Raw genomic sequence first — 12,873 nt, forward strand, 5'->3', positions numbered from 1 at the left:
CAAAACTCCTCAAGGGGCTGCTTTGAGAAAATCAAAAGCTTTTCCTTTTGGACATCTTCTAGACTCCTGGTACAGTAAGCCTTCTGAAGGCACTGAGTCGCCACTGGCTCAGGCTCTCTCTGAGTTACATGTTCATTCACTCGATGGCCACAGGGTAGAAGGAATCATTACTGTTGTTGAGCGCGACTGTGATTCAGGCACTGTGCTAGGCGCTGTCACATGCTTGCCACAGGCCTGCAAGGCAGGGATTTTTAGGCATCTTACAGGTGAGGAAACTGAGGCAGAGGGAGGTAAGGTGAGGGTCTCAAGGTCTGGTCTGGGGCAGAGGCCAGGTCGCCTAGCCCCACCACTGTGGCTGCCTCATCCTGCCTGTGATTGTCACCGCTGTCCGTCACCTCCAGGAAATGGCCTTTCTTTGTTCAGGACACCTGCCTTTGGATGAAGAAACAAAACCAAATCTTGTCTGTATAGGTTTGGCTGAATTTTAGACATCCCAGCTATACTAAGTATGTGGCTTCCCCAGTGGCTCAGACAGTGAAGAACCTACCTGCAATGCAGGAGACCTGGGTTCTATCACTGGGTCAGAAAGATCCCCTGGAGAAGGGAATGGTAACCCACTACACTATTTTTAACTGGAGAATTCTATGGACAGGGGAGCCTGGCAGGCTACAGTCCATGGGGTCGCTAAGCAACTAACACTAACACTACTAGGTTAAGAACTTAATTATTCAGGCTGTTATTTTTTTACTTTTCAAAATAAAATGTATTATCACCTGGGAAAGAGTTTTTCCCCTCCTGTTTGCAAATAATGTTATTTAGTCTTCTTGATATCCAAGGGAATTTACTTAGAAGTAAGAAAGGAAAAGAAAAAAGAGGGAAAAGATAGAAAGAGAAAGAAATTACCATGAATAGAAGACCTATGGGACATAATTACAGAAATACTGCAGGTTCTGCATTAACTGGAAAATTGCAACCATTTCATTGTGGGAGTAAAGCTATTTTCTTTTATTTTAAAGCAGATCCTTCACCTTCCAAAGGGCTAATTATAGTGCTGCCTACATCTTGTGTTCACAGGCTCCAATTTCATCTTTTCATTAACCACAACGGCAAATAACAAAATTGAGCCAACGCTCTGTAAGCATCTCTGTGACGGCTCTGGTAGCAGGCAGGAGGGACATAGCGATCACTCATCCTGTGACTCAGGCCATGTTTTCCGTAATTGAGCCCACCGCGGACCTTGTCAGAGGCCCCTCCTCTAGCTCAGCCAAGAATGCATAAAACAAAGCAGGTGGGTGGCTGGAGCCAGGAGGAGCTCCAGGGAGTGTGAGGGGAAGGGAGAGTAATGCAAGAGCTGTTAGAACGTAAATGCCCTAAAATGATGTTTATGGAGAGTTTTTAATGATGTGAGAGAATGTTTGAAATCTAATGCTTAGGGGAAAAAGCAAGCTATACACTATGTCAACAGTACCGTTTCAGCTATGTGAAATATCTGTATCTCAATCTAGGACTATCGTTACGAGACTGGACTATATCTGATATTTAATACATCTCCATCACCAGATTTTTTATATAATTTTCTTCCTTTTTGGCTGTGCTGGGTCCTCGTTGTCGTGCGGGCTTTCTCTAGCTGTGGCGAGTGGGAGCTACTCTCTGGCGATGCGTGGGCTCCTCACTGTGGCGGCTTCCCTTGTTGTGGAGCATGGGATCTAGGTGTCCGGCCTTCAGTAGCTGCAGCACGTGGGCTCAGGAGTTGTGGTCCTGGGCTCTAGAGCACAGGCTCAGTGCTTGAGGTGCAAGGGCTTAGTTGCTCCAAGACATGTGGCATCCTCCTTGATCAGGGATCGAACTGGAGTCTTTTGCATCTCCTGCATTGGCAGGTAGATTCTTTATCACTGAACCACCAAGGAAGCCCCCAGGTTTTTTAAATGTCTAAATACAACTCAATCTCACAGAAAGGCAGGGATCCAAAACCTCCTCCTTGAGATGTCAAGGCTCCCCTGAGAAAGGGGGATTTCATTTTTCTAGGGGTTGCCCTTCACCTCTTATTCCAAAGCCTCTCCTGGTTCTGTTGTCGATTCCCTCAAGAGATCTCAGCACCATTCCCCTAACCGCTGCTCCTCTCCCTAAGCCACTTTATCGCTCTCTGAACGAGGACCTATCTTCTGCATTTACCAAGGCTCCAGCAGCATCAGGCTGTTTTGCAAAAGAGGCTTTTATCCAAAAGTTCTGAGGATGAGGCCGTAGTGAGTGGGGCTGGGGCTGGGGGAGGGGGGAAGTGTTGTACAGCAGAGGGTGTGAAAATGCTGAGAGCTAAAAAAAAAAGCATTTGTCTCTGAAGTTCACTGTACATGCCAGTGCCCTGACCAAGCCAAACCTGCTTGGCTTCTTGTCTGACGAAGCAGGCTGATGTCACTGGGTTTCACTCTCCACCTGTGCAGGTGTCCGTTCCTGTTCCTCTGTAGTTTTTTATGTGTCCGTCTCTGGGTCTTTCTGTGTTACCTCTTCTCCACTTTATCCTTCTTTCTCTTTCTCTCTCTCTCTGGGTGTCCCTCACTTTTTCCTTATGTCTATCTCTGTTTCATATCACCTCATAGGCTTTCACTCTGTTCACATTCTTTCTTTCTGGAGCCCTCTAAACAGAACCCACTCCTCTCTGCTTTCAAGAGAAGATTTAAAAATTTTCTGTTTAATTAGCGTGCAGAAAACTTGTTTCAACATTTCAACACATCCAGACTAGCCAGGTAGAGCAAGGGAGGGGAGCTAAAAGCCCATTAAGGGGTCTTCCCAAACAAATGCCTTCCTTGTCCTTCTGCCCAAACAAGAACAGGTGCAGCTTTAAAAATAGCTTACTTTCATCTTTTGAAGGAAATATGCCAAATTTTTAGCACTGGCTGTCTTTGGGTGGCAAGAAGTGCTTTAGCATTATTTATTTCTACCTATTTTTCTGAGTTTTCCAACTTGCCCAAGGCAAGACTGGACTACTTTATCATACTAAAATCTCCCGTGTATTATGCATCTGCCAGACACCCGATTTAATCTTCCCAACAGCCTTAATGGGTAGATGTTATTATGCACATTTAGAGGTTCAGAGAGGTCATGCAATTTGCTGAACATCACACAAACATCGGTGGAGATCCAACCAGACATTAGGCTCCCAGTCCCTAAATCCTCTGCTTCACCTGCAGGTGAAAGCTCACAAGATCATTCAAGCTGCCTTGCTCTACTCCTCACTGTAAATGCAAGTGGTTCTGCAAGTTATGACTCACAATACTAGCCTTCCCTGGGAGGATTCTACTTTCCTGCATCAGACCTGTGGCCTGTGGGATGACTATACATCCTAAGCCTGTTGAACTTGAAAGTGGCATATGATCTACTCGGGTTAATAAAACATGAACAGAAAGGCCATATCACTTTTGTACCAAAGCAGTAAGATCCAGCTTATGGTTCTCTGTCTTTCTCCCTTCTGCCACAAGGCAACATCCTCAAAAAGGTCCAAGTGTAAACATGGACCAGAGCTGTAGTTAACCCACGATGTACATGTAGCCTGAGCAAGAAATAGATCATTGTTTTTAAAACCCATTGAGATGTGGGGATTGTTTGTTACCACATCATAGCATAGCCTAAGCTAACTCTGTATATGCAAAAGTTTAAAAGCATAGGGGCTCACTAACATGTTTCTTACTTCCACCTCTTGGAAGAGAAAAATAGGGGAAGTCTTGCCCAAAGTATTAGTGTGAAGTTCAACTTGTCCTTTTCAAAAATGATCTTGGGAAGATGATCCCCTCCCTTAGGGCATATTTCTGCAGCACATTCTCCTGATGGGGCCAGACTGTCAGAATAAGTCCCAATTACAGGTCCTGGAACTGCCCAAAGAGACACAGGCCAATTAGTGCCCAGCTCTAAGTCTGAGAGGAACCCATGGAAAGCAACACTCTGCCACTGACTGTGGCCACAACTGGAGGCTCAGGTGCCATCTGGGCAGATGGTGAGCAATAAAGATGGACGGCTCAGGGTAGTGCAATCAATTACCACATTTGGTCTGAGATATAGAGAGCAACACAGCCTTCACAGGCAATCTGTTCTCCATGCCTTTAGCAAAGCTGCCTTCGAGGGAAGAATGGAGACTTAATTCAAAAGCTGGAGGCTCAGAAGAAAAAGAATTGCTGTCATCACTGAGGAATGGGCAGGAGAGAAGACACCTCTGCCCCAGGAGAAAGCAGTCAAGCGATTTTTCAAAGAATCCCTGGGGAGATGGACACAATCATCTCACCCCTAAGTGACCCAGTTGGTAGTTCTGTTGCTGAAGTATCTTTATTCAGTTTGTTCTTTTCTCTGGCTGTCTCATGATTCCTGCATTCTTTTATCCGGACCGTCCTTCTTTCCTTCACTCACACCATAGTTCATTCACTCTTTCTTTCATTCAGCCAGTGGGACCTCTGAGCACAGCACTGCCCCAGACGTCAGCAGCCTGACTGGCATAGACAAAGACTGGTTGGTAGAAGGTGTGGCAGACACAGATCCACTGCTCAGATCCACCTTCAGAGAGAGTGGCTTCCATATGGGAGGGGCATGGCTTCCTGAGCACCTCCAGCTGGGGTAGCCCTAGTTTTCAAGCCAAGGTCCAGCTACTTTCACAGCAAACTCTGGTCAGTGACTTAGCAGAGTGGGCTTACAGGGCCTGGTCATTTCTAACACAAGATGCCTCTAGAGGGCAATCTGAACCCCAGAGCTCCACCAGCTGTCAAAGACCATGGGGTCTCCATCATGGTCTGCTGGCTGCCCCTGCCCATCCTACTTCTACCCCTTCTCTTTCACAGGCATCACTCCCCTGTAAACTTTTTACACCTTTAACTCCATCTCAGTGACTGCTTCATGCAAAACCACACAGGCACAGAAGAGGAAATGTGGGAGGGAGAAGAGAAAGCACAGGTTCCTCTGACATCAGGAACTCTGTGGTCTGAGACCAAGTAGTGTTTCTCTCCAGCTCCTTCTCAGAAGACAGATCAAAGCTGATGCTGACTACACCATAAGGCTTAAAATTCAACGTTCAAAAAACTAAGATCATGGCATCTGGTCCCATCACTTCATGGCAGATAGAAGGGGAAAAAGAAGAAACAGTGGCAGATTTTATTCTCTTGGGCTCCAAAATTACTGCAGACAGTGAATGTAGCCATGAAATTAAAAGACACCTGCTCCTCAAAAGAAAAGCTATGATTAACCTAGATGGTATATTAAAAAGCTGAGACATCACTTTGCCAACAAAGGTCCATAAAGTCAAAGCTATGGTTTTCCCAATAGTCATGTACAGATGTGAGAATTGGACCATAAAGAAAGCTGAGTGCAGAAGAACTAATGCTTTCAAATTGTGGTGTTGGAGAAGACTCTTGAGAGTCCCTTGGACAGCAAGAAAATCAAACCAGTCGATCCTAAAGGAAATCAACCCTGAGTACTCATTGGAAAGACTGATTCTGAAGCTGAAGCTCCAGTACTATACCACCTGATGCAAAGAGCCAACTCATTGGAAAAGACCTTGATGCTGGGAAAGATTGAGGGCAGGAGGAGAAGCGGATGACGAGGGATGGGATGGTTGGATGGCATCATTGACTCAATGGATTTCAGTTTGAGCAAACTCAGGAAGATAGTGATGGACAGGGAAGCCTGGCATGCTGCAGTCCATGGAGTTGCAAAAAGTCAGACATGACTTAGCAACTGAGCAACAACAGCACCATAGGAGCTCTGTCACCTCTTGCTAAAGCTGTCACCATTTAGGAGACAGGAGGTTAGTGGGGAAGGCCAGAACTTAGTCCTATTGCTCTACAGACTAGTTGGCCAGACTGGTCCTGGACAGACTACTCTGAATGTAAGCATTAGTGTTGACTCTGAAAAGCTTTTGGAGTGATACAGACTCTAAGGGACAAATGGAGGTCAGGGCTTTGCTGAGGAAGAAAAGTGGAAAGGGCAATATGGTTTGACTGCAAGGACATGAATCATGGAGGGCAGCATGGAGGAGGAGGGATATTTTATCTGAGTGAGCTCCCTAAGTACACAGGTACAAACCAGGACCCATGGCCTGTTCTGTACTCATGTGTTTAGAAATCAGAATAAGAACAAGGCATCACTCAAGTCCCTTTGGGTATCAACAACTTCTGTTGACTCTGGATGATGTAAAGGATTTGCTTGGAGGCCATGGGAGAGAGAACAAAGAATCAGGCAGGAGGCAGATAGAAACCTGGCAGTTGTGGGGCCTCGTGTGGCAGGAGCTCTTCAACAGCTCCTCCAGGGCACTGCTGCAAAAATAGAAGAATGCCATTTTAGTGTCTTGGTCTGTCCACTCACTATTCAGTTTCCAGGGAGGGGCAGAGTGTCCTCGCCTTAGCTAGGATGTGATCTGATGCCTTGAGTAGCAGGCCTGCCAAGGCAGGATGCACACTCCAAGATGTAAGAGAACGTGAGCTCACAGGGCCAAGAGAGGAGCTCCTACAAATGCAGCGGTAAGCATCATCAATGGCAGCACACAGGGACAGTCAAACGGGGACAAAGGTTTACCCACGGGAATTAGTAATCAGCTGATTGCTTACTTTAGTGTGGAGGCAGGGATGAAGCTAGATGCTCTGGGTAGAGGATTCAATGGGAAGAGAGAAGATGCAGACAGACCACTCCACTGATAAGTTTGGAGAAGAAGAAAAGGCAAGAGATTGGTGGTTTGAGAGGACCCGTTGGGTAAGGGTGGATTCTTTTTAGAACAGGAGAGATTTGAGGTTCTTAGATGCTAAGACAAAGGAGCAGAGGAGAGGCAAAGGTGAAAAGATATAAGAGTAGATTGTACAGTTAGAGCTCGGGGGCAGGAGGATGCTCAAGAGCCTGGGCAGAATGACTGGCCTTTGGACTCTCTTTGCCATTGTTCCTCACTGCTCAGAATGTATTATCATAATTACTTTAAATATTTATTTGGCTGAATTGGGTCTTAGGTGTACCATGCAGCATCTTCATTCTGGACCATGGGCTCCGTAGTTGTGGGCATGGTCTTAGTTGACCCAAGGCATGTGGGATCTTAGTTCCCCAACCAGGGATCGAACCTACATCCCCTGCATCGCAAGACCAATTCTTAACCCCTGGACCACCAGGGACGTCCCTCAGCATGTACTATACATCACAAGCTTTTGCTCTGTACTTGATTAAGAAGATTATTTTAACTTCAAATCTGCCATCAGCTTCTTGAAGGCAGGAATCATGTCTCTGTAAGTAGAACAGGAAAATGAAAAGTGAAAATGAGCATGTTAGTCGCTCAGTCATGTCTGACTTTTTGTGATTTCGTAGACTGTAGGCCATCAGGCTCCACTGTCCATGGAATTCTCCAGGCAAGAATACTGGAGTGGGTTGCCATGTCCTTCTTTATAGGGATCTTCCTGACCCAGGGATTGAACCCAGATCTCCTGCATTGCAGGCAGATTCTTTACCACTGAGCCACCGGGGAAAGGTGCTGTATAAAAGGGACGGAGAGACCAGAGTTCTAGGACCAATTTGTATTATCAGATTATGAAAGCTGTGTGTTTCTGACACCCAACTCTAGGGGCCTGGCCAAATAGGTTTTTAATTTTCTTACAAAATAAGAGGTCTGTAGGCAGGCAGTTCAGAGTTGGTACAGCAGCCCCATGGTATATTTGCTATATCAGACTCCTTCTATTCATCTGCTAAAGCAGTGGATAAATAGCCTTAGCAAGTACTTTAGGGCAGGGGTCCCCAACCCTGGAGCAGAAGACCAGTACCAGTCCATGGCCTGTTAGGAACTGGGCTGCACAGCAGGAGGTGAGAGGCAGCTGATCGAGTGAAGCTTCATCTGCCATTCCCCATCACTACCCATCACTCCCATTACTGCCTGCACCATCCCCCACATTGCTTTCATGACTACCTGAACCATCCCCTCTTCCATCCATGGAAAAGTTGTCTTCCATGAAACCAGGCCCTGATGCCAAAAAGGCTGCCAACCACTGTTTTAGAGGTCGTGCTTGTCACTTCATAGACAAGATGGCTGCTTGGCCTCCAGGCCCACATTCTAAGACAGAAGAAGGAAGGAGGAGGTGAGGACTCCTGTGTTTGGAAAGAAAAACCTTCCTACTAATCCCACACAAACTCTTGCTTGCTCCTCATGGCCTTCTCTAGCTGCACAGCAGTCTCATGCTTTAAACTAAACAGGTGTTTCATTATATCCTGATTGCCCTGCATCCCTGGCTTCCTTCCAGCAGCAACTTTGGGGGGTCCTTTGGGGATTTCCCTCTCTCCACCACAAGGCTTAGCAGAAGAGTAAATTAAGGCGCCTTCCTTTCAATAACCAAAGTTGAAGGGGTTTGCCAACAACTGCCCCAGGACAGCCAGGGGATCGTGTCCTAATCTTGGCAAATGTGAGGGGCCCTCCTGGGACCTGGGCTCTTGCACGAGTGAAATAAAGACAGAAGTGGCTAAAGCTTAATCATCTATCCCTGCAGTGACATCCTCCCCAGACCATGTTTGCTAAGAGATCATTCCTAAGGTTTTCACTTTCTAGGTTTTCAGAACTGCTTTCTTTCTGCCTGCCCCTTTCTAAGTCTGGATTTTCAACCTTCCCATAAATTATGAAGGTCCAATCCTACCAATAAATTCCCAGTCTGAGCAGAGACTTTTCCAATGCTTATAACAACAATAACAAAAAAATTCTGACAATACTCCAACCCCATCTCTGACAAGCTATGCATAAACCTGCAAAAGACATCTAACTTCTTCAGGTCCTCTCTCCTTATCAAAAAACAATGGTTTATTACTAGAGTACTTTCCAATGTGAATGTTGCATTACGACTTTGACCTCTTTCAGAAGGCCTGCTTTGTACAAAGTGAGCCTGAATCAACAGCATGGTCTGGATTAGAGTTTTAACAACAAGGTTAGAATATAAAAGCTCCATCAGTAAGATGATGCTACTGGAACATTTCTTGGACAATTAAGCCCAGGTAGAGGCTCACCAAAACCACTCGACTGCTGGCAGCACCAGTGTACAATGTTTTCATTAGCAAACAGTCACTGTTCAGTGTCGTCTTGCCATGATATCAAGGCCTCACCTACCAATTCTATAGTTTCAACTGTTCTCTATTCCAAATCCACTTCATTGCACCACTATAAAACCTATTTTTTAGGCAATCTTTGTCTTCACCTTAAAGTCCTTTCTGCAGCAGACACGCATATGCCTTACAGAACAGAATCTGCCTTACCTTTAGAATGCAGAGCAGTTCAGCTCAGCTCAGTTCAGTTCAGTTCATTCGTTCAGTTGTGTCCGAATCTTTGTGACCCCATGAATCGCAGCACGCCAGGCCTCCCTGTCCATCACCAACTCCCGGAGTTCACTCAGACTCACATCCATCGAGTCAGTGATGCCATCCAGCCATCTCATCCTCTGTCGTCCCCTTCTCCTCCTGCCCCCAATCCCTCCCAGCATCAGAGTCTTTTCCAATGAGTTAACTCTTCGCATGAGGTGGCCAAAGTACTGGAGTTTCACTGTAGTCCATACCTTCAAATAAAAAGTACTTGATGTATGGCAAAACCAATACAATATTGTAAAGTAATTAGCCTCCAATTAAAATAAATAAATTTAAATTTAAAAAAAAGTACTTTGTAGGAAACAGCAAAGTAGCCCCAGTTTGGCCTTATGTTCTAGAAAAAAAACTCATTACTTAGCTGCATTTAATAATCCATGAAACATTTCTATTAACTTTTGTGTGTGAATCATGTGCCTGGAAAATGGGTTAAAAAAAAAAAAACCTGGGAAGAAGAAATAAAAGATATGCAGAAAATAAAATAAGTGAGATCATAAATATTTGATTAAGGCCTCAGTTTTCAGATAAGCAGTAACCATTTTGGGCCCTCAGATGGCAAGAGAAGCCACAAAACACTATTCTGAATTATTAAAATGACCAGGGGAAAGTTTTCTTACTATGTTTGAATGAGTACATAGCCCTTCAAACTAACCTCTGCTTAAATACTAACACAGACATCGGTCAAACGTGAAAGAGTCAAAGTTCTAAGTTGAACACTCACCTGTGATTATGAAGCAGGTTATATAATGCATCTCACCACTTCATTTTATTTCACTTTTTCGCTCTTTCTGCTCTCACGATCCTTCCCAACTTGAGAGGAATCCAATCTGGGTGAGTTGAAAGTCTGCACTCCAGGATATGTTTTAACTGTATGCTTACTGATTTTGTTTCTATTTTTCATAAGTTCAATGCATCCATTCATTCAACAAATATTTCTTGATCATCTACTAGATGCCAGGCACCGCTCTAAGTGTGGGGATAGGGAGGTCCCTGGATGTCATTTCTCCTTTGCTTTTCACTTCTCTTCTTTTCACAGCTATTTGTAAGCCCTCCCCAGACAGCCTTTTTGCTTTTTTGCATTTCTTTTCCATGCAGATGGTCTTGATCCCTGTCTCCTGTACAATGTCACGAACCTCATTCCATCGTTCATCAGGCACTCTGTCTATCAGATCTAGGCCCTTAAATCTATTTCTCACTTCAACTGTATAATCATAAGGGATTTGATTTAGGTCATACCTGAATGGTCTAGCAGTTCTCCCTACTTTCTTCAATTTATGTCTGAATTTGGCAATAAGGAGTTCATGATCTGAGCCACAGTCACCTCCTGGTCTTGTTTTTGTTGACTGTATAGAGCTTCTCCTGGGGATTATATTCTTTGGCTGCAAAGAATATAATCAATCCAATTTCAGTGTTGACCATCTGGTGATGGTCACGTGTAGAGTCCATGTGTAGAGTCTTCTCTTGTGTTGTTGGAAGAGGGTGTTTGCTATGACCAGTGCATTTTCTTGGCAAAACTCTATTAGTCTTTGCCCTGCTTCATTCCTCATTCCAAGGCCAAATTTGCCTGTTACTCCAGGTGTTTCTTGATTTCCTACTTTTGCATTCCAGTCCCCTATAATGAAAAGGACATCTTTTGGGGGTGTTAGTCCTAAAAGGTCTTGTAAGTCTTCATAGAACCATTCAACTTCAGCTTCTTCAGCATTACTGGTTGGGGCATAGACTTGGATTACCGTGATATTGAATGGTTTGCCTTGGAAACGAACAGAGATCATTCTGTCGTTTTTGAGATTGCATCCAAGTACTGCATTTCAGACTCTTTTGTTGACCATGATGGCTACTCCATTTCTTCTGAGGGATTCCTGCCTGCAGTAGTAGATATAATGGTCATCTGAGGTAATTTCACCCATTCCAGTCCATTTTAGTTCGCTGATTCCTAGAATGTCAACGTTCACTCTTGCCATTTTGACCACTTCCAATTTGCCTTGATTCATGGACCTGACATTTCAGGTTCCTATGCAATATTGCTCTTTACAGCATCAGACCTTGCTTCTATCACCAGTCACATCCACAGCTGGGTATTGTTTTTGTTTTGGCTCCATCCCTTCATTCTTTCTGGAGTTATTTCTCCACTGATCTCCAGTAGCATATATGGGTACCTACTGACCTGGGGAGTTCCTCTTTCAGTATCCTATTATTTTGCCTTTTCATACTGTTCATGGGGTTCTCAAGGCAAGAATACTGAAGTGGTTTGCCATTCTCTACTCCAGTGGACCACATTCTGTCAGACCTCTGCACCATCCCCGTCCATCATGTGCTAAATGCCCAATCAACACTTTAAATGAATAAATGAAAGAATGAATGATTAGTAACCCCCAGAGAGAACGGGCATGGCTTAGTTTCATTGAGTTAGACAAGGCTGTGGTCCTAGCGTGATTAGCTTGTCTAGTTTTCTGTGAGTATGGTTTCAGTGTGTTTGCCCTCTGATGCCCTCTTGCAACACCTACCATCTTACTTGGGTTTCTCTTACCTTGGGCGTGGGGTATCTCTTCACAGCTGCTCCAGCACAGCACAACCACTGCTCCTTACCTTGGATGAGGGGTATCTCCTCACCGCCGCCCTTCCTGATCTTCAACATGGGATGGCTCCTCTAGGCCCTCCTGTGCCCGTGCAGCCACTGCTCCTTGGATGTGGGGTGGCTCCTCCCGGCCGCCACCCCTGACCTCGGACGCGGGGTAGCTCCTCTCGGCCGTTACTGCACCCTTGTAGCCTGACACTCTCAGCCGCTGCCCCTGACCTCGCAGGTGGGGTAACTCCTCTTGGCCACCACCCTTCGGGCATGGGGTCCTCCCGGCTTCTGCCCCTGACCTCGGACGTGGGGTAGCTCCTCTCACCTGTGCTCGGTCGCAGCCGCCTGCGCTTAGCGCGCCGGCCGCAGCTGCCTGGCCTGTTCAAAAGCTAATCAAGTGGGCAAATTACCTTGGGAGTGGGGGGAATATACAATTTCAGCCAGTGAGAACAGCAGTTCAGTATCTCTGGGGTGCAAACAGGCCTAGGGTGTTCAAGAAAAAGTCAAGGAGCAGCAAAGTCAAGGAGCCTAGCGGTGAGGAGTGGTCACTGTCGGGAGATGATGGCATGGAGAGTTCATCAGGGCAGATCTTGTGAGGGCCTTGGAGGCCATTGGGGAGAACTTGCTCTTTCATGCTAATTGTGGTGGGAGCCACTGAGGACGTCTGAGTTGGGGAGTGCTGTGTCCTGATTCATATTTCAAAAGGATCAGTGTAACTCAATAGTAACTATGACCAGTGGAGCCAGGTTGATAAAATGGTACCTTCTAGTGGAGGCCTGTTGCATCAGCCATGTAAGAAAGAATCAGCATAGGCATTATCTGTTCATTACCTATAAGAAAATATCCACCTTTTAATTAATTAATTAGCTTATTTATTTTTGGCTATGCCTGGGTCTTCTTTGCTGCACGTAGGTTTTCTCTAGTTGTGGCAAGCAGGGGCTACTCTTCCTTGTAGTACATGGGCTTCT

Source organism: Capricornis sumatraensis, chromosome 1, assembly GCF_032405125.1.
Source record: "Capricornis sumatraensis isolate serow.1 chromosome 1, serow.2, whole genome shotgun sequence".
NCBI classification, from domain to species: Eukaryota; Metazoa; Chordata; class Mammalia; order Artiodactyla; family Bovidae; genus Capricornis; species Capricornis sumatraensis.